This window comes from Notamacropus eugenii, chromosome 2 (genome assembly GCF_028372415.1).
Source record: "Notamacropus eugenii isolate mMacEug1 chromosome 2, mMacEug1.pri_v2, whole genome shotgun sequence".
Taxonomy (NCBI): domain Eukaryota; kingdom Metazoa; phylum Chordata; class Mammalia; order Diprotodontia; family Macropodidae; genus Notamacropus; species Notamacropus eugenii.
The window spans coordinates 334,871,171-334,893,754 of NC_092873.1; the positions used below are offsets into that span (position 1 = coordinate 334,871,171).

The 22,584-nt window shown below is 35.3% G+C and overlaps 1 pseudogene; it reads left to right on the forward strand.

Moving 5' to 3' along the window:
* Positions 1-16,377: 16,377 nt before the first annotated feature.
* Positions 16,378-21,972, forward strand: LOC140523034 (DNA-directed RNA polymerases I, II, and III subunit RPABC5 pseudogene; annotated as a pseudogene).
* Positions 21,973-22,584: the final 612 nt, after the last annotated feature.

The following is a 22,584-nucleotide window of genomic DNA, read 5'->3' on the forward strand; positions in this document are numbered from 1 at the left end:
GCTTGAGCTTGGATGTTTGCTTTTTGACTAGACAGAATTGAGCATATAAAAGTTATAGTATAGATATCCGACATAATATTAAGCAACTGAAATGAGATTTTATGAGATTAAAGGAAGTAAGGAGTCAAATATAATATTTTGGTTAGAAACCTAAATGACTAGAAAGATGACGGTATGCTAAAAACTATTGCAACGTTGGTGGGGTTGTGAACTGATGCAACTAGTATGGAGAGCAATTTGGAGTTATGCCAAAGGACTATAAAACTGTGCATACCCTTTGACCCAGCAATGCAACTACTGGCCCAAAGAGATTGTAAAAAAGGAAATGGAATAACATGTACAAAAACATTTGTAGTAGCTCTTTTTGTGATGGCAGAAAGTTGGAAATTGAGGGAATGTCCCTCAATTGGGCAGTGGCTGAACAAGTTATGGTATGTGATTATAATAGAATACTATTTTGCTATAAGAAATGATAAATTGCAAGATTTCAGAAAAATGCTGGAAAGAATGAACTGAGGCTGAGTGAAGTGCATAGAACCGGGAGGACATTGTACATAGCAATAGCAACATAATGCTATAATTAGATATGGTAGACTCAGTAATACAAGATAACTTCAAAACACTCAATGCTAACCATATCCATATAAAGGACTATGGAGTCTGAATGCAGATCAAAATATACTATTTTCACTTTTTTTGTTTGTTTTTTCTTTCTTTCTTGTGGTTTTTCCCTTTTGTTCTGATGCTTTTTTTCAGAATGTGACTAATATGGAAATATGTTTAACATAATTGCACATATATTAGCTATATCAGATTGCTGTCTTGGGGATGGGAAAGGGAAGAGAGGGAGAAAAATTTGGAACTCAAAATTTTACAAAAAAACAGTGTTGAAAACTATCAAATGTAACTGAAAAAAGAGAAAATACTACTAAAAAATAAAAAAAAAACATGGTGGTATTCTAGAATTTAGGATTTATCTGGAAAGAGATAGCATTTTTTTTTAATGAATCCTTTGTACTTGTTTTGTATCAGTGTATTCCTGAGAAAAACAGAGTAATTGTTAGCTGATCATCTCATGATATTGCTGATACTGTGTAGAGTGTTTTCTGGTTTTGTTCATTTCACTTTGCATCAATTTATACAAGTCTTTTCAGACTTTTGTGTTGATCTTTGTGTAGTTTCTGCCATACTGTTTTCCATTTTTCCAAACAGTTTTTGTCAAATTGTATGTTCTAATCCCAGAATCTGGAGTCTTTGGGTTTATCAGACAGTAGATTACTGTAGTCATTGATTACTGGGTCTTTTGTAGCTTACCTATCCCACTGATCCCCCACTCTATTTCTTGGCCAGTACCAAGTAGTTGTGATGATTTTTGCTTTATTTTATAGTCTTAGAACTGACGTGGATAGGTTACCCTCCCTTGCATGTCTTTTCATTATTTCCCTTTATATTTTGGACCTTTTGTTCCTCCAGATGAATTTTGTTATTACTTTTTCTGGCTCTCTAAAATAAGTTTTTGGTAGTTTAATTGGTATGGCACTAAATAAGCAACTTAATTTAGATAGAATTGTCACTTTTATTATATTAGCTCACCTTACACATGAGCAAGTGACTTTATATATGTGAAAATTTGTAATTGTGTTCATATAATTCCTGGACTTGTCTTGGCAGGTAGATTGACAAATATTTTATACTGTCTACAGTTATTTTAAATGAAATATCTCTTTCTATCTTGCTGCTGGGCTTTGTTTGTAATAGTAATATATAGAAATACTGGTGATTTGTATGGGTTTATTTTATATCCTACAACTTTGCTAAAGCTGTTAATTACTTCACATAATTTTTCAGCTAATTCTTTAGTTTTTTCTAAGTGTATTTCTACAAAGCAAAGAGTGTTCTGCTTCTTCATTGTCTACTCTAATTCCTTAAATTGCTTTTACTTCTCTTATTGCTAAAGCTAACATTTCTATTCCAATATTGAACAACAGTAGTGATAATGGACATTTTTATTTAACCCTTGATCTTATTGAAAATTCTTCTACCTCATCTCCATTACATATAATACTTTCTAATGGTTTTAGATAGATGCTACTTGTCATTTTAAGGAAAACTGCATTCATTCCTATGATGTCTAGTGTTTTTAATAGGAGTGGATGTTTTATTATGTCAAAAGCTTTTTTTTTGAATCTATTGAGATAATCATATGATTTCTGTTAGTTTTGCTTTTGATATGATCAATTATGCTGATAGTTTTCCTAAAATTAAACCAGCCCTCTATTCTTGGTATATATCCCACCTGGTCTCATTATATTATCCTCATGATAAATTGCTGTAATATCTTTGCTAATATTTTATTTAAAATGTTTGTACCTATATTTATTAGGGAAATTAACCCATAATTTTCTTTCTCTGTTCTGGCTCTTCATAGTTTAGGTATCAGAACCATATTTGTATCATAAAAAGAATTTGGCAGGACTACTTCTTTGCCTATTTTTTCAAATACTTTGTATAGTATTAGAATATCTTATGTTTCTTCTGCCAGTGGCTGCAGATCCTGGCTCTTTATCTGGCCATGCATAGATGTTGTCTTGAGGCTCACAGAGCATCTTTGTGTCTGTAACTGCTCTGAAGGTGAGGGTGGGTATAGCTGTTGCTGCTGGAGGCTGTCGGGATCTTGTAATTTACCCTGTGCTAAGCCAGGGTGCTAGAGGTGATGTCTAGCATGTGCTGAGGCCAGGTGAGGTTTTTATTTGTTTCTCCATAGCTATCTGAAATACCTGGTGGGTCCCCTAGCTATGCTAAGGCATGTGGGTGGCGGTATTGATGTTGGTGTTTGTCTGCTGCAGCACACTGGGGTTCCTAATCCCCCACTGTTTTGCTGAGGTTGGACTTGTTATTAGCTTTCTGGCAGTGTTTTCTGTCCAGAAGTGGATTCCCCTTTTACAAAAGTGAGATAGACCTTTCTTACTGATCATCTGTCTTCTGGGCTAAGAGACCACTCTAGTCTCTCTTTCCACTGTATTTGCTACTCCAGGGTTTGTTTAGGCACACTATTTCATGGTTGTTTAGAGATGAATAAGGGAGAACTACAGTGATTTGTGGCTTACTCCACCATCTTGACTCCTGGAAGTCCAATATGTAGCTTTAAAATGAGAAGAAAATTTTGAAAATGCACCTCAGTTCCCAATGATAGACTGACATTTAAGTGTAAAGTCTTTAGTCTTTCATTAAAATAAATATTTCTAACTAAAAACATTCCTTTAAAAAAACACAATAATACATGAAATCAACTTGATATTAGTGATAATCTTTTTTTTTTTTTTGGACTATGAGGTGACGTTATAAATCATAATTAAACCAAATCTTCTTTTTTCTTTTTGTAGTCACAACTGATTAATGAAGACCTATTTGCTACCTCCTAAGCAGCCCTTGAGCTTTTTTACTTTCCCATGCAGTTTCCTCCTTGAAATGCACTCCTCTTCTCTAACTCCATTGGCAACTCTGCTTGTCTAATTGAGTCTTCTTCTGTCTGGAGTCCTTCACATAACAAAGAGCACAAAAGCCAGTAATTGTCTGGAAAAATGAACAAACTGGGTAAATGAAACATGCTATCAATTCTTACTTTCTTGGTGAAGAGGCATTTATGTCATTTTTGATGATGAAGATCAAAACATACAACCAGAAGAAGACAATAAAGTTAAAGCTCCTGCATTGAAAGCCTCCAATAAAAAATATGAATTGGTCACAGGCCATAGAAGAGCTCAAAAAGGATTTTGAAAATGAAGTAAGAGAAGTAAGGAAAAAATTGGAAAGAGATATGAGAGTGATGCAAGAAAATCATAAAAAACAAGTCAACAGTTTGCTAAGGGAGACCCAAAAAACTCTGAAGAAAATGATGTCTTTAAAATTAGACAAACCAAAATGGCAAAACAGATCCAAAAAGCCAATGAGGAGAAGAACGCTTTAAAAAGCAAAATGGATTAAATGGAAAAAGAGGTCCAAAAGCTCAGTGAAGAAAATTATCCTTTCAAAATTAGAATGGAGTAAATGGAAATGAATGACTTTATGAGAAATCAAGAAATTATAAGAGAAAACTGAAAGAATGAAAAAAATAGAAGACAATGTGAAATAGCTCACTGCATAAAACAAATGACCTGGAAAATAGATTCAAGAGAGATAATTTAAATATTATTGGACTACTTGAAAGCTATGATAATAAAAAAAAGCCTAGTCATCATCTTTCAAGAAATTATAGAGGAAAACTGCCATGATATTCCAGAATGCAAGAGTAAAATAGAAATGGAAAGAATCCACCAATCACCTCCAGAAAGAGATCCCAAATGGAAAACTCCTAATAATATTGTAGCCAAATTCCAGAGTTCCCATATAAAGGAGAATATATTGCAAGCAGCCAGAAAGAAACAGAGTATTGTGGAATCAATCACGACAAGACAAGATCTATCATCTTCTACCTTAAGGGATCAGAGGACTTGGAATATGATATTTTGGAGGTAAAATGAGCTAGGATTAAAACCAAGAATCACCTACTCAGCAAAACTGAGTATAATCCTTCAGGGGAACAAATGGAAATTCAATGAAAGGAAGAACTTCCAACCATTCTTGTTGAAAAGACCAGAGTTGAATAGAAATTTTAGCTTTCAAATACAAGAATAAGAGAAGCGTGAAAAGGTAAATACAAAAGAGAAACCATAAGGGACGTACTAAAATTGAATTCTTTATATTCCTACCTGGAAAGATGTTATGTGTAGCTCATGAGACCTTTCTCCATATTAGGATAGTTGGAGGGAATCTTTCTCTCTCTATCTCTTTCTGTCTCTCTCCAGATAGAGAGATAGATATAGAAATGTGTGCATGTAAGTATATATGTATGCATGTATTTGTGTATGTCTGTGTGTGTCTGTAAATATATATATGTATGCACACACACACACACACACACACACACACACACACATATATATATATATATATATGAATAAGGAGAAAATGAGAGGGAGTAAGTGAGCCTTACTTTAGTTGGATTTCACTTCAGGAGGGATAACAAACACACTTGTATGAAAGTTTATCTTACTGACAGAAAAGTAGGGGGTAAGAGGATAAAGAAGGGGAAATAATAGAAGGGACAACAGATTGAGGGAAGGGGTAATTGGAAGCAAACACTTTTGTAGAAGGACAAGTCAAAGAAAAGAATAGAATAAATGCATGGTGGGACATAATAGAGGGAAATAAAATCTTTCACAACATGACTGTTATAGAAGTGTTTTGCATCACTACACATAAATAACCTACATTGAATTGCTTGCCTTCTCAGTAAGGGTGGATAGGGAAGGGGGAAGGCAGAAAATGTGGAACTCAAAGCTTTAAAAATGAATATCAATTTTTTTTTGAGTGCTCCTAAGATGCTTAGGAAATGGGGTAAAGAAATCTATTTTACCCTACAAAAAAATAAAAGGAGATGAGGGGGATGGGATGAGAAAAGGGAGTGAAGATTGGATTAAAGGGTAATCAGAAAACATGCTGTTCTGGGGTGGGGGAGGGGAAAGAAAGGAAGAAAATTTTAAATTCAAAATTTTGTGGCAATTAATATTGAAAACTGGAAATAAATAAATAAAAGTTTTAAAACAAATAAATAAATAAAAACTCACGACACCCTTTTGAAGCCCATGAAGTTACTGCTATCTCCAATACTCCAATTAGGCGCAAGAAAAATAAGAATGACAAGATCAGAGTAGATATTGTGGCAGCCCTAGTGGGAAAAAACAATCTTTTTTTAATTTTTTTTTAATTTTTAGAGGCTTGCAGCTGTACCTGTTTCCGTACAAAACTTTAGCCAGATGGGGAAGAGCAAGACCAAGAAATTCTCTTTTGATTATATATATATATCTAATACCACTGCTCCATTTCCACAGTGACTCAGAAATACTCATAAGGATTGGGTTCATTAACTACTCTCTTCCACTCTTACCCTGCCAAATTGCACTGACAAGTTTATTATATTTCTTCTCTTACTAATCAAAATAATTTTTATTTATTATGCATGTTATATCTTCTTTTGAATTAATTTTCTCTAATTCCCATGTTCCCTATTTGATAACCCCACCTTCTTTTTACCTGCTTATACTTTTAGAATTACCAAAATTTGGTGGGAGGAAGGGATAGGAAAGGATGCATGGTGACAACATTTGTTTATCAAGTGCAACTCACCCAGGAAATAAATATCCATAAGTATAAACTTTCATCTTATGCATTGTCTAACATCTACCATGTGGTTCAAGTTATTTCCACGTGACAAAAGTTTAAGAAATTTAACATGCAATTCAAAAGGGGAGGGAGGATCTTCCAATGCTTACTTTGGTTTTTCTCCTTGAAATTTGGTGGATATTTCATGAAAAGACTGATTTTGAATTAAGTTTGTGAAACTCCTCTTTACAAGAGCTGTTCCTAATAATAGAATTAGAGTTGTGGCATACAGAGTTTGGGATGGGGGTGGGGTGGTAGTATTTATTTTTTTTAAAGGAGTGACATCTATATTTATAGAAAAAAGTTCCATTTGACTGGGTAGACATGAAAACTCTTTTGAAGCTTATTTTCTCTTAAGTATAGGCTGTTTCCTGGGTGTAAAACCATTAAAAATGATTTAATTTCATCTTGTCTTTGAATAAATAAATATTTGCTTTCATATTAATCTATTTTTATGAAACTGGTGGTGTGTGGCCACTGTCCCCAAAGCCATATATATGGTTGGCTTAAGAAAAAAAATCTATAGCTTTTAACATGCTTTTGCTAGTCATTTTATGTCAGACTGGTTAGTATTTTTTTCTTTTATTGTATAAATGCTAATGATGGCAACATGCTTTTCATTTCTGCCTCACCTCTAAAGAAAGCACAATTAATCTTTCAGAAGACATGTACTAACCCAGAAGGTGATTTCACATTGTGGAAGATACCTCTTGTGCATTTCAGTCAGCATGCATTTAATTCTGACCTTGGAGACTACCTCATAGGCATTAGACCAGTGACCTTGACATTGACAAAGAAGTCTCTGAGTTGTGTTACTGGGGTAACTGTCACTGGATGGCCCATGGTAACACATTGACTTACCCAACCCACACCATCTTGGCTAAGCATGAAAATAGGGTGCCATCCAAGTCCTGTGTCATGGTGGGTAAGGAAAATTTTGAAAAAAGACTTCATCTTCCAGTTGCCTATGAACAAAGCAACATTTCGTTAGAGCATTGTTTTTTATAAGGCCAAGATCTGATACCAATAAGGGCCTTTTAGCTCCATATATTTCCATGGCCACATCCTGCATCCTCTAACATGAAGAGGGTGGGGGGAGAAGAATGACTATTTAAATAATAACAGCATTGTTCTGTACATACTGGAGAAGCAACCTGGTGGTAAGAGTCATGGAGTTGGAGCCAGATATCCAGGACTGTGTTCCCAGATTGGATATTTACTAGGTATGTGACTAAGGTCAAATAACTTCTTTTCTCTGAGCCTCAGTTTATTCATCTGCAAATTGGCAATAATAGTCGTACTGTTTACCTCCAAATCAGAGCAAATATAATGCAGTGACTTTGGATCATTCTTCAGAGTATCAAAACAAGAGGCCTACAGATTTAAAAAGTGTAAAAATTAGATGGCCCTGACATCACTTGTTAAAATTTAAGAGCATTGAGATAAAAGCATTTAACACTTAGCAAAAATAATTAATTAAAATAGTCAGCTACCAGATGAGGGGCTTCAGAGAACTCCTCCTCAACCCTACCCCAGAAGGTCAGTGACATTCTCCCTAGTACTGGTCAAGTGCTAATATTCTGGGGTGTCTCCATTTCCCTACCATGGAGTGGTATCCCATCCCCTCCTAAAAGTGAGGGCATGCTTTGTACTGCTTGCCAAAAGTGTGGTTTCTGGCATTTGTGCAATGAAGTTCCAATACGTGAAACTCATGTTTTTGAGAGGTGGGCAGAGTAAACTTTGAGGTACAGAAACATCGGAGTATTTACAAGTGGAATATCCAGAACTAATTTCAGTTTTGCTTAGGAGCAGTCCTATTCTCATAATTCTTTTCTAGATAAAATGTCATAAGGTCATGTTTATTATTTTCAAAGGGCTTTATTTAGTTTAGCACACAAACATTTATGACATCCACTGATAGAAATACATGGTTATTTGGAAGAACAGAGTGCCATTCAATGCATTTTTCATGAGAAAATTTTCAGTAACATAAAATAACTTGGTGTCCTATGCACTGAGCCAATATAAGAGAAAGTTGTTTATCTTTGGATTGTACAAGCAGAATGATTCTGGTTTCCTGTGAGCCCATTTACTAGCCAGTCACCTGAGTTTCGATTTTTTTTTTAAATCTATAGCGTAAACACAGGATATATGAAGATCACAGATCATTAGGCAGCATTAGTAATTAACAGCAAAATACCTAGTTTTGGAACTTATATTCCAGCAAAGTATTCAAGTAGAGCTTCTGGAAAATGCTCCCTGGTGTTAGTATGAAAAGAACAATGATACTGAAACAATTGTAATAACTTCCTTTCTCCTTTCTATTCTATTCTACAATGATTTCTTCAAGTGATTTTCCTCAAGTGCACACCTAGACCTTGTCACTCTTCTTCTCAATGAAATCTGATGATTTCATGTGTTAGAAATATTGAACCAGTGGCCACAATCTGCTGTTTAGGCAGCAAAACTCTTGAGTGTGACCTTGGCCATATTAAAATGTAATTAAGAAATGTTGACAAAATAAATTAAAAATATGACATGAATGTTAATTTGTGGTTTTCTTAGTAAATGCATCTCTGGCAGAAATTCATTTCTATTTGACTTTGGCCACTGATTTAAAGATCTTTACAACTTGTTCCTAACCTACTTTTCCATCCTTATTATGGATCACTCCCCTTTAATCTCTATACCCGCTAAACTAGACCTTATCTTAAAATTGGGCTCAAGTGCCACCTTCTACATAAAGCATCTCTTGTATGCCTATCTGCTAATAACTTCCTCTAATCTCACCCTAGTCAACTATTAAGCAAGTGTCTATATATGTGTATTCCCTAGTAGGATATAAGTTCCTTGAGGCCATGTCTGTTTTATTTATGGACTTGTATTCCCTTGCCTAGTAGAGTAATTAGAATATTTAGGTGTTTGGTAAAATTTTTTCAGTCATGTCCAACTCTTCATGACCTTTTTTAGAATTTCCTTGGCAAAGATACTGGAGTAGTTTGCCATTTCTTTCTCTAGTTCTTTTTGCAAATGAGGAACAGAAGTAAACAGGGTTAAGTGACTTGCCCAAGGTCACACAGCTATAAGTATCTAGGGTCATATTTGAATTTAGGATCTATGGACTCCGGTACTGATATTCTATTCACTGTGATACTTAGCTGATCTTGTAGGTGTTTAACAAATATATGCTGACATATTAATTGATTAGTGCTATTTTAAACAAGGTACAGACCATAATTACAAAGTGAGTTTATTAAACTTGGTACTTGGCCATTCACACAAGAGAGGAGTTATTTCCTTCAGTAAGGTTGAAAAATTGGAATAATTTAACATTAAGAAAATTCCCCACTACTGAAAAAATAATCATAGATCCAGACTATGACCTCTACAGAAGAAGAAAAAGGAAGAAGAAGAAGAAAAAGAAGAAGAAGAAGAAGAAGAAGAAGAAGAAGAAGAAGAAGAAAAGAAGAAGAAGAAAGAAGAGGAGGAGGCAGAAGGAGGAGGAAGAGAAGAAAAAGAAGAGGAAAAGAAGAAAAAGGAGGAGGAAGAGGAAGAGGAGGAGCAGAAGGAAGAGAAGGAGAGGAGGAGGAGGAGAAAGTGAGGAGAAGGAAAAGGGGGGAGGAGGAAAAGGAAGGAAAGTGTTATAAGGCATGGTGCATGAAGCAAAACCAGTTTAGTGTTCTTTATGCTAACTAGTGTAACAAAAATTCTAATTAGGCTTACACTTCTCAGTACTAGCAATCAAATTTTATCAATCAAATAAATGTAAACATTAGTTGGTATGATTTATTATACAATGCAGACATTAACCCTGTTAGGAATATGTGCTTTGAAGAGGGATCTAGTAGATGATGCAAAATTAGATATGTAATAAAATTAAGATATAAAAAATGAAGTTTTAATAAAACTCTTAGGTTCTCCGTCCCTTAAATACATGTACTTTCATCTAATATAGAGCAAACGTGAAGCCATAGTAGTTATTTGCTCCTGAATTTTGAGTACAGTTGCCTAGATTCTTCACTACATTTTGGCAATCTAGAATTTGGTTTCAAATAGACAGTGCTCTTACAAATATAAAGGAGGTTTCATCCTGTTCATTGTGTACTCAGTTCCTCTGGTAACACACATGGTTTTGTATTGAAGAGCTCAGGTGCTTAGAAATGAGAAGACAATCCCAAACAATGTGAGAAAAAAGAGCACAACTCCTCTTTTCAGGCTTTTCCAGGACTGAACAGAGCTCATGCATGCCTGAATGTAGGGCAGAAGGGAACCTTAATGGATAGGGTGAGGGTGCATTGTCCCAGTGACAATGGCTTTTTATTATTAAATTATTAGTCAAAAGGTAAAAATACTCCATATATACAGCAGTTGGACAAGAACAGTTGGAGCTGCCACTATAGTTGATGCAGAACTGTCAGCACATCTCTTAGAATCACATCTTCACCTGCTTACATGGTGTTGGCCTCTGACTCCTGGCAAATAGTTGGCTGAGTTTCAGAGAATCCCAGGTTGAAAGCTAAGCTAGCTACTATGTGCACCTGCACATCCCCACTTCTGTAAGTGTATCTTTCCATATCCCTAGCTTCTTATCTTTTGTCTTAATGTTTTTATTTTTTATCACCTGAACTTGTCATCGTTTCTCCTTCATTTTTGAAGAGGATCAATGACATTGTGGGGTGATGTCTTCACTCACACATGAACTAGATTTAAGTGAGACAGAGTTGCACAAACTCATCGGACTTACTCTTTCTTCCAGAGTCATCAAAGACCAGTGACAAGACAAAAATCAAGAAAACAGTGGAAGACTTGGCATCTTCAATGTCTGACCAATCTCTGAGAGATCTACATAGCACTTGCTTCTGCCACCTTCATGGCTAATGGAACAAATTATTTCCATCCTCCCATACCACCAGAGACATTTTTCACATGTTTGGGGTAGATATCCCCAAAATTCACCAGTGGGCTTAAGGCTTATCAGTGACCCTCAACCTGCTTTATCCTGTCTACCAAGATCATTTAACTGGATGTGGCTGCTTTGTGTTCTATAGCTTCTTGAACCCACAGGAGGTGGATGAGCATCCCTGAAAAGGGCTCAACAAATCCTCACTCCAAAGATGCTGGTTCTCCCTGAACACCCCCTCCATGATCTTGAAATTATATAATACAAGAAAGAAGGAAAGAAAAGAAAGAAGGAAGGAACTGAAGGAAGGAAAGGATGAATTGTCCTCCATTTGACTAAGGATCAATCTGACTCAAAGTCTTGCATGAACAGACTGATGCTGACAAAATAATTTCTCTAGTATGGTTATTGAATAAATCCAAATGAATCAACATTACTGAAGAGTAATTTCGATTTGGTTATAATTTTTAGAGTATTATTTGGTTCAGTGGAAGGTCAGTAAGTCAGGAATCAAAGGAGAAAGAATGAAATACTGACTCCGCCACATATTACCTGTATAAAATTGGGCAAGCCACTTATACTATCCAGGTCTCGGTATTTTCATCTGTAAAATAAGGAGATAGGAGTAAAAGACCTCTAACATCTATCTCAGCTCTAAAGTAATGAACTCCATAACTTATAATATCAGCTTGATCATTTTTTTCTCTACATAGTATCTGTTTCCTTCCTTTTGTCTGACAAAAGCAGTCCCATCAGCCCCCGCCACGCTCACTTCTGGGTAAAAAGAAGTAATTGATTCAGGCAATGACAGCTAGAGTACAAAATATCTCCTGCTGCTTAAAAATTAAAAAAAAAAATGTTAGGGGTTTATCTCTTTAAAGAGCTTCATGGGAAATGAAAGGGTAGTAATTCCATCTCCATTAAGAGGTGGACCTACCTCACCATGGGTGGAGTTGGGTCACAGCAGTGAATGCAGGCAGTCAGGGAAAGAGGACAACTTCAGGAAAGTACAAGGAGTACAAGGGAAAGGCTGTAGCTGGAAAATAGCCAAGTGAAACCTTGTTGAAGGAAAATAAATATCTCTGTTGGATGTTTTTCAGAGATACTGAGATTAGTGCTGGTGTTCCCCAAAGCCTCTGTAATCATGAGGACGAAACTAACCTTGGTGCCTCAGTCAGTAAACCAAAACCACTTTCAAAACAACAGCAGCATGAACACCAATTTGTCTTTCTTTAAACAGGGTCTAGGTATCTCATTAACTGTATGAGTGCTGATATTCTGAAAAATTTTTTTTGAAAGATTCACCACTATCCACCCCCCCACCCCCAATCATAGGTTGTAGCTCATTACTTCTCACCTGAACTACTGTGGTAACTTCGTAAACTGGTCTTCCTGCCTCCTTTCTTTCTCCTCCTCTGTCCTGTCTTCCATAATGATGCCAAACTGGTATAACCATGTTGCTCCCTTGCTCAAAAAGCTCTCATGGCCCTCCATCACTTCTAGAATAGAAGGATAAATTCCTATATTTATCATTTAAAGTCCTTCACAGTCTTGCTCTGAACTATTTTTTTTTTCTGTGCTGTTGTTAGTCTTCCTTCCATACTTTGTATTTGAATAAAACTGGGATGCTCACTAGTCCCTGTATATAATATTACTTCGTCCTCTCCATGACTTTGGTTTAGCTCTCCTCTGTATCCTAAATGTGCTTCCTCATCATGTTTATAGCTTTCTTCAAAGCTCAGGTGAAATGACCACCTCTTAAATGAGGCTATTCCTGTGTTAGTGTCCTCTGCTCTCACATCATCGTTCCATTATTCGCATCTATATTTTTATCTGTATGTGTTTTGCTTCCCCCAAAATAAATAAGTTCTTTGGGGGCAGGGACTCTTAAATTTTTGTGTTTGTACTCTAATTGCTTACCATAATGCCTAGCATATAGTGATTAATGAATTCTTGCTAATTGATTGTTGAAGTGAATATTTTCTTATTAAGCAAGTGAATGAATCATGTACACTAAGAGTAAAGAATCAGGAAAGATTTGAAGGAAACTCAGTACATCAGTGAGATTTCATTGGAACAATAAAATTAGAAAATTTTTATTGGAAAAATAAGGGCTATAAAACCATATATACCCTTTGACTTAGCTATACCACTACTAGGTCTGTATCCCAAGAAATAAAAAAAAAAATGCCTGTATGTACTAAAATATTTATAGCAGGTCTTTTTGTAGTGGCCAAGAATTCTAAATTAAGAGGATACCCATCAATTGGGGAATGGATGGTATATGATTATAATGGAATACTATTGTAATATAAGAAATGATGAGCAGGATACCTCAGAAAAAAACCTGGAAAGACTTGCAGGGGCTGATGCTAAGTACTGTGTACAAAGTAGTAGCATTATTGTAAAATGATGATCTGTGAATCTGTGAATTAGATATTCTTAAAAATGCAATGAACCAAGACAACTCTGAAGGATTTATGATGAAAAATGTATCCATCCTCAGACTGATGGTATCTGAATACAGATCAAAGTACACTTTCCTTTTTCCTTTTTCTTGAGGTTTTTTTTATCTGTTTTCTTTCACAATATAACTATCATGGATTTTTTAAATTAAAAGCTTAAAGTGTGAAGATATGACCTACATTACTATCATACTCTTGTTCAGTCAATTTTCAGTTGTGTCTGACTTTTTATGTTGCCATTTGGGATTTTCTTGGCAAAGATAGTAGAGTGGTTTGTCATTTCCTGTTCCATCTCATTTTGCAGATGAACAAACTGAGGCAAACAGCTTTAAATGATTTACCCTCAGTCAGATATTAAGTAGCTGGGGCTAGATTTGAATTCATGCCTTTTTGATTCCAGGTCCAGCTGTCTATCCACTGTGTCACTCAGCTACCACATTAATATCATAGCAATCATTATGCATTAATTATGTATTCACAATGATATTGATTATTAGTAATTATATTTTAGATTATAATCAATATATCAATCAACAAGCCTTTTAAAAATTCCTACTATGTGCCAAGCAAGGTACTAGGAACCGATAATATGGTGTTCTGATTAATGAGGGTAACCAAGTAAACCCACTTTAAGCACTTTGGGGGAAAAAAGGAAATGGAGAAAATAGGTGCCAAAATTACTGTATTTTAGATCAACCTAAAGAGTCCCACCACTGTACTCATACTTTATTTTCTCTCAGTAATGAATGTCCCTACCTTAGAGTAAATGCATTTGTGTGGGAATCAGCTCAAAAACAAGCAAATATCAAATCCTTATTTCCAGAAGCCTGATCTTTACACGTGCTAGAATTATCAACAATTAAAAATAGCTCAACTTTACAGAAAGAGTAAAGTAAACTTTATTTGGGCTTGGTGTTTGGCAGGTATCTGTGGCATTTGGGAATTCCAGAACAACAGAAAAAATCAAGTACTACACTTGCCTCAAAACATTTCAAAGGAATACCTTTTATCTCAAATCTTGAACCCAAAAACATGAATGATGAATTAAGTGCATTTCAGTTCTATATAACTGTGCCCACGAAGTTAAAGTATGTTAAATTTATTTTCAATAAACCATTTGATATAATAAGGAAAAATGGGGATGGGCTCTCCAGGGATCCCTAATTAATTTTCTGTCCTTGGCTCCATCCACTGATAAATGACTCATTTTAATGAAAGCCTTCATAAAAATTTCTGAGGGTGACATTTCCTTTGGAATAGAAATCACTGATGCAAATATAATCACAGAATAAACTAAAAGATTGATATGTGATGAGTGTTTTAAGCTTGTTTTGTTCTGACTGATTGGTGAACCTTATAACATAAGCACCCAAATGATGACTGGAAAATGGGTGGTTGGAGGTCCTGGAGGTTTGAGTTAGACGTTTTCATTTATCCAAAAAAGTTTTTCATTTTTTTAAAAACTAAGCAGGATATAATATTGGACTGTGTAAGATGACTGGCTGCTATATTTAACTCAGAAAAACACATAACAAATCACTATTCTGTAGCAAGGAGGCACACCTCATAGGCTCTTTTTTTTTTTCCTTATGGCCTGGATATAAGACCACAGCCAACCAAATAATCCTCCAGAAATAAACCAATGAAACAGTGAGCCTGACAACAGACACTGCATTATACCTGCAGCTGGCAAATGTTTCTACAGTTGAACCACCTTTGAGTAAAAATTTTGTCCCTGGGGAAAGTCAGCAGCTAAGATTTTAACTGCCTTTTTTTTTAAAGAGGAAAAGAAAAATGTTTGGAGCATTTGGACCTTTTTGAATGTGAATATTTATAGCTATTCCTCCCTGTTAGAGGATTTTCCCTCCTCTTCTCATCAAGCAAATTAAGAGAATATCACGACTGTGTTTCGAAGGTACAGTCTGCTCCCATCAGACTGAATCCTTAATTGAGCTAATCTCATACAATAAACACTAAAACTTCATCTCAACGGGGATCATCCTAATGTTGTGGCATTGGGACAGGTCACTGTGTCTTATTTCAAAGTCATATATCTCATTTAGAGACAGATTTATAATGAGTCTGGGGGAGAGATAAAAAACAAAGTAAAACAAAAAATTAAAAAATAAAAACCTTCATCATTTTGGCCAAGTGTACTTTGACCTATCAGGAGCTAAGTTCATCTTTCTGAACCTACTTTTCAGTTTATGTACATCTTTCATTAAGGAGCAAACTGTTGACAATGGTTTGGTTAGGCAGACACCTCTTGCTGAAGTCCACGCAGGCAATAAATATGTGGAATATGTTTAGGAATATAAGGAGGAAGGTACTTTTTGAATTTAAAAGTGACATATACTTGCAAGCTATTTGGATACATAATTTTAAGATATTTTTTAGGAATATTGGTGAATTCAATATTTGTGAATTTTTCATTTTATTCAAAGGATTACTACAACAGTGATCATTGTCTAAAGGCATAAAAAGAGTAACGTGATCCACTGGAAAGATTACTGGATACGAAGTCAGAGGACTTGGATTTAAATTCTTTCTCATTTACTTGTATGAATGGGTGTAGATAAATAATGTAATCTTTTTGGGACTCCAATTCCTAACATAAAAAATAAAAAAGTGAAGGAGTTGTGAATTAACTTTTAAAATTCATTTAACATCAAATCTATAATAACAGAATGATTTCTTACCTCAGGGTATAAAATTCTTCTAAAGACTCTTCAAGTTCCTTCCTCAAGAAGGATGACTTCAGAGAGGGGCAGTACAGCATGGCCTGAGCAGCAGCAGAAGAGAAAGGATATCAGAGCCTGTGCTGCCTTCCAGTGCCACAGTGTCCTTGTCCTCTGTCTTAACATCATCCCCATGTGCTGCTTCATGTTCAACAAGATCATGAGCAGCAAGTGAGAGGCCTACCTGGGGCTGTAGCAGGCAGAGTACACTGAAGGGGATACCTTGGAGGCACTGGGCCTGAAGTGCTACTACTGCCATTGGATGCTGCAGTTCCACATAGACCTGTAAGACCACTATGCTCCCCATCCAATCCCCCAGAAGTGAGTCCCCATCCCTGAAGGCCTTGATCAGATATCTGTGACATGGAAGAGCACCTATCCCTGAAGGCCCCAATCAGCTGTCTACCACGTGGAAGCGCACAAAGAAAAGAGCCCCCATCCCTACAGGCCTGGCTCAGCTATCTGCCACAAGGCCTCCAGAGATGGCAATATACCCACTTTTTTTGTGGGGAGAGGGTAGAGAAGGATAATTTCAGCTAATAGGATTCAGAAAAAAGTCATTTTTTTTATGCTAAGCAGACCTTTCCTGCACTTCTCTTTTTTCAAAGTAATGAAAAGATATGGTTGTTGAAGTAGACTAACAACTCATAGCTCATTCTCCATTCCGTTCCAGGGAAAGCTTTGAGATCCTCTCAAACTGCTACTCTTTCTATATATTGAACTGGCTCACCTTTCTTTCTCCTTCTCCTTTCTCCTTCAGTCCCTCCTAATTTCTCCCCCAACACACACTTCTCCAATCATTTCCTGGGTCGAGAAGGAAAATGAATTAGCCCCAAGAATCTTGTATGTCATGTTTTCCAGATAAGCTCCATCCACAGTGACAACCAGATCATTCTTCTAGGGAAATCTAAATGAGACCTGACTTCAAGCTCCAAGGTCCTGCTTGTGGGGACAATTATAAAATTGTTTCTAAAACAAAACTTTAGTTTTATAATCCCCACGGGACACTCCTGAGGAGATTCAATATTCCCCAAAATATAGCTAGAGGGTTCTATCTCAAATACGAGATGTATACGAAATTCCTCAGTACTATTCCCCATTCATACTTAGGTCACTGCCCACAGACAATGACAGCAAATCTATTTATAAAAAGATAAAAAAAGTTTACACACTACCATAGAAAAAGAAAGCAAGACAATGGGATACTGTAAATAGATTTGCTGTATTTGATAATATATTAGTATATGATATATTATTAGATTATATACAAATATAAACAATATGTGTGTGATACGTATGTATATACATATATATATATACAAACATACAGTTTGTTATATATAGTTTATATTTAATGCATGATATAATATAAATAAAATCACTAATTATTTATTATGCTGATTATACTTTTATTGTTCAATTATTAATTAATATTTTAATTATATTATACAGCAACATAATATAATATTTATACATGTGTATACATGCCTATGTATTGTGTATATAAATAAAACTTTTGACTGAACAGAGAAGATGAAAAGGAAGGGAAGGAGAAAGTGGAAAGGAGAGAAATTTACTATGTTAGTATTATATACATACACACATATATACATATATATGTATATTTACATTAGTCATGTTGTTATAAAGAATTAGAACCTATGGCAGGAACCATGATAAAAACAAACAAACAAACAAACAAAAAGACAGCAGTACAAAAGATCACAAATTGTATGCTTCCATCTGCAATCAGATTCAATAGTTTTTTCTCTGAATGTGCACAGTATTTTCTATCATGGGTCTTTTGGAGTTGTCTTAGAAACTTGCATTGCTGAGGTGAGACAAGTGTATGAAAGTTAGTCATTGCACAATGTGCCTATCAATGTGTATAGCGTTTTCCTTGTTCTGTTCACTTCCCTCGGCATCAGTTCATATATGTCTTTCCAGATTTTTCTAATGTCTTATAGCACAATAGTATTCCATTGCATGCACATACTACAACTTGCTCAGCCATTCCCCAATTGATGGACATCCTCTTAATTTTCAATTCTTGACCACCACAAAAGAGCTGCTATAAATAATTTTTGCACATGTGGGTTCTTTTCCCATTTTTACAAACTCTTTGAGACACAGTTCTGGAAGTGATATTATTGGGTCAAAGGATATGCACAATTTCATAGCCCATTGGGCATAGTTCCAAATTACTTTCCAGAATGGTTGGATGAGTTAAAAAAAAACCCTGGCATTAGTGTTCCAATTTTCCCTAATTTTCTCCAGTGTTTCTTGTTTTCCTATTTTGTTATGATAGCCAATTTGGCACACGTGATATAGTACTTCAGAGCTGTTTTGATTTGTATTTCTCTAACCTGTAGTGATTTAGAGCATTATTTTCATATTGCAACAGCAAGTGAAGTGAGATTTTTTAAATTTTCTTTATGGAGTTCAGTATCCCAGGTTCAGCTTAAACTGTGAGCATCTGAAGGCTCCATCTCCTTTGAACCCTGAGAGTTTACAGCTGTGCTGAGCCATGTAGGTTTTATGCCTATGGACTCTGAGTCAATCAGAAACTGTCTTTATTATACATACTGGGAGGTTGGTATTTTGCTTTGGGGGTTCACTTATGAGAAGGCTCTTGTGATTACCAGATAGAGACTCTGAGTGGCCATATGTTCAGAAACTCACCCCCCCAACAAATGCTCATATGTAAAGGCTTTCTCAATCCAGGGATATATGTAAAGTGTATAGCAATTTTGCTTTGACTCAGGCAGCAGAGTCCTGTCTGTTGACCCCTTAAATGACTATCTTTCCTAGTAAAGCAGATCTAAGAACTTGTGCAAGCATCCATCCTGGGTATACCAGTGTGGTTGCTGTTACACATGTGAGTATAGATACCTTTAATTTCTTCCTCTGAAAACTACCTGTTCATATTCTTTGTTCATTTATCAATTGGAAAATGATTTACGTTCTTATAAGTTTCACTTAGTTCTCTGTATATTTTAGAAATGAGGTCTTTATCAGAGACACTAATTGTAAAAATTGTTTCCCAGCTTTCTCTTTCCCTTCTAATCTTGGTTATATTGGCTTTGTTTGTGCAAACGATTTTTTAATTTAATGTAATAAAAATTATTTATTTTATATTTCATAGTGTTCTCTATCTACTATTTGTTCATGAATTCTTCCCTTCTCCATAAATCCAACATGTAAACTGTCCCTTGCTCTCTCAGTTTACTAGTAGCATCAGCCTTTATATCAAAATTGTGTACTCATTTTGACTTTATTTTGGTATAGGGTGTGAGATATTCATCTATGCCTAGTTTCTGCCATACTATTTTCCAGTTTTCTCAGTAGATTTTCTTAAACAGTGTGTTCTTATCCCAGAAGCTGGAGTCTTTGAGTTTATCAAACAGTAGATCACTATACTCATTGACTATTGTGTCTTGTGTACCTAACATATTGCACTCATCAACCATTTTATTTCTTAGCCAATATCAACCAGTTTTGATGACTACTGCTTTAAAATATGTTAGATTTGTTACAGCTAGACTACATGACTTGCATTTCATTTCATTAATTCCCTTGATATTCTGGAGCTTTTATTCTTTCAAGTGAATTTTGATAGTACTTTGCTAGCTCTATAAAATATTTTTTGGTAATTTAAATATTATGGCACTGAATAAGTAAATTAATATAAGTACAATTGGCATTTTTATTATATTAGCACAGCCATGAGCAACTGATGTTTTTCCAAGTTTTATTTGTGTGAAAAGTGTTTTGTAATTTTGTTAATATTGCTCCTGGGTTTGTTTTTGCATGTAGACCCTTAAATATTTTATAACGTCTATAGTACCTCTAAATGAAATTTGTCTTCTTATCTCCTGATTTTGGGCTTTGTTAGTAATATATAGAAATACTCATTATTAAATGGGTATAATGTGTTTTTATCCCAGAAGCTGGAGTCTTTGGGTTTATCAAACAGTAGATCACTGTACTCATTGACTATTGTATCTTGTGTACCTAACATATTCCACTATTCAACCATTCTAATTCTTAGCCAATACCAAGCAATTTTAATGATCGCTGCTTTAAAATACAGTTTTAGATTTGTTACAGCTAGACTATATTATTAAATGGGTTTATTTTATATCTTGCAAATTTGATAAATTTGTTTATTATTTCAAATAAATTTTTTACTTCTCAAGGATTCTCTAAGCACATCACCATATCATGTACAGAGTGATAGTTTTGTTTCTTCTTTGCCTTTCATTCATTTCTTTTCCTTTTTTCATTACTAAAGCTAGCATTTCTAGTACAGTATTGTATAATAGTTGTGATAATGGACATCCTTGTTTCATCCCTGATCTTATTAGAAATACTTCAACCTTATGCCCATTACATATAATGCTTGCTGATGGTTCTGTATAATGATACTTTAGCTTTAGTATTAGATAAATGCTATTTAGATAAATGCTAAATAATTTTAAGGAAAACAACGATTATTGCTCTACTCTCTAGTGCTTTTCATAGGAATGGGTTTTATATTTTATAAAAACCTTTTTTTTCTAGAAGGACAGAGACAAGATGGCCCACAGACTGTGGGGGAATAGGGCTTCTTATCAGAGGAGGATAGCAGAAATCTCTTTGCAAGTAGGATTTTCTTGCTTTGCCCTGCTTGGATCTGGGTTATAGTTTTCAGTGGCAGTCCAAGTGTGAGGAGGAGGGCAGGTATGGTGGAGTTTGTAGCCGTGGTGGAGAGGAACTCTTTCTGGCTCCAGGGCAGGAGTACTTGGGGTTACTCATACACAAGAGTATAGACCAGAAGAGGAAGGGGCACCTCTCCTTTGAATATACAACCTTGGAAGTGCTAAAAATTTGGATGCATTTCTGAAAACAACTGCACAAAGCCCCTGAAGCTTGAGACACTATACTCCCCTCACTGGAAGCAGAGAAAAACCTTGACAAAGAACTCAAAAGTCAAGTAAAAGGCTGGGGAAATGAGCAAAAACAGGAAAAAAGCATCAGACTATAGAATTTTACTTTGGTGACAAAGATGATCAAAACATGAAACCAGAAGACCATAAAGTCAAACCTCCTATACACAGAGCTTCCAAGAAAAAATGAATTGGTCTCAGACCATGGAAGAGCAGAAAAAAGATTTTGAAAATCAAACAAGAGAATTAAAGGAAGAAATGGGAAAAGAAATGAGAGTGATGCAAGAAAATCATGAAAAACAAATCTACTGCTTGAAAAAGGGGGTTCAAAAATGTTGAAGAAAAATCTACCTGCAAAATTACACTAACCAAAATGACAAAACAGGTCCAAAAATCCAATGAGGAGAAGAATATCTTAAAAGCAGAACGGGTCAAATGGAAAATTAGATCCAAAAGCTCACTAAAAGAAACAATTCCTTAAAAGCAGAATAGGACAAATGAAAGCCAATGACTTTATGAAAAATCAAGAAATTATAAAACAAAGCCAAAAGAATGAAAAAACATAAAAGGTAATGAGCAATATTTCATTGGAAAGACAGCTAACCTGGAAAACAGATCCTGAAGAGAGAATTAAAAAATTATTGGAGTACTTGAAAGCCATGATGGAAAAAAGAGCCTAGACATCATCTTTCAAGAAATTGTCAAGGGAAACTTCTCTGATATTCTGGAAAAAGAGAGTAAAATGGATATTGAAGGAATCCACAGTTCACCTACTGAAGGAGATCCCAAAAGAAAAAAAAATGCTAGGAATATTGTAGCCAAATTCCGGTGTTCTCAGGTCAAGCAGAAAATATTGCAAGAAGTCAGAAAGAAGCAATTCAAGTATTATGGAAACCCAATGAGGATAACACAAGATCTAGAAGGTTCTGCACTGAGGGATTGAAAGGCTTGGAATATGACATTTTAGAGGTCAAAGGAGCTAGGATTAAAATCACAAATCACCTACCTATCACAACTGAATATAATCCTTCAGGGGAAAGAATGAACATTCAGTGAAATAGAGTATTTCCAACCATTCTTGATGAAAAGATCCATGTTGAATAGGAAATTTGACTTTCAAATACAAGAATCAAGAGAACCATGAAGAGATTAACAGGAAAGAGAAATCGTAAGGGATTCACTAAAGTTGAACTGTTTATATTCCTATATGGGAAGATAATAGTTGCAACCCTTGAGAATTGTCACAGTATTAAGTTACTTGGAGGGAGTTGATAGATAGATAGATAGATAGA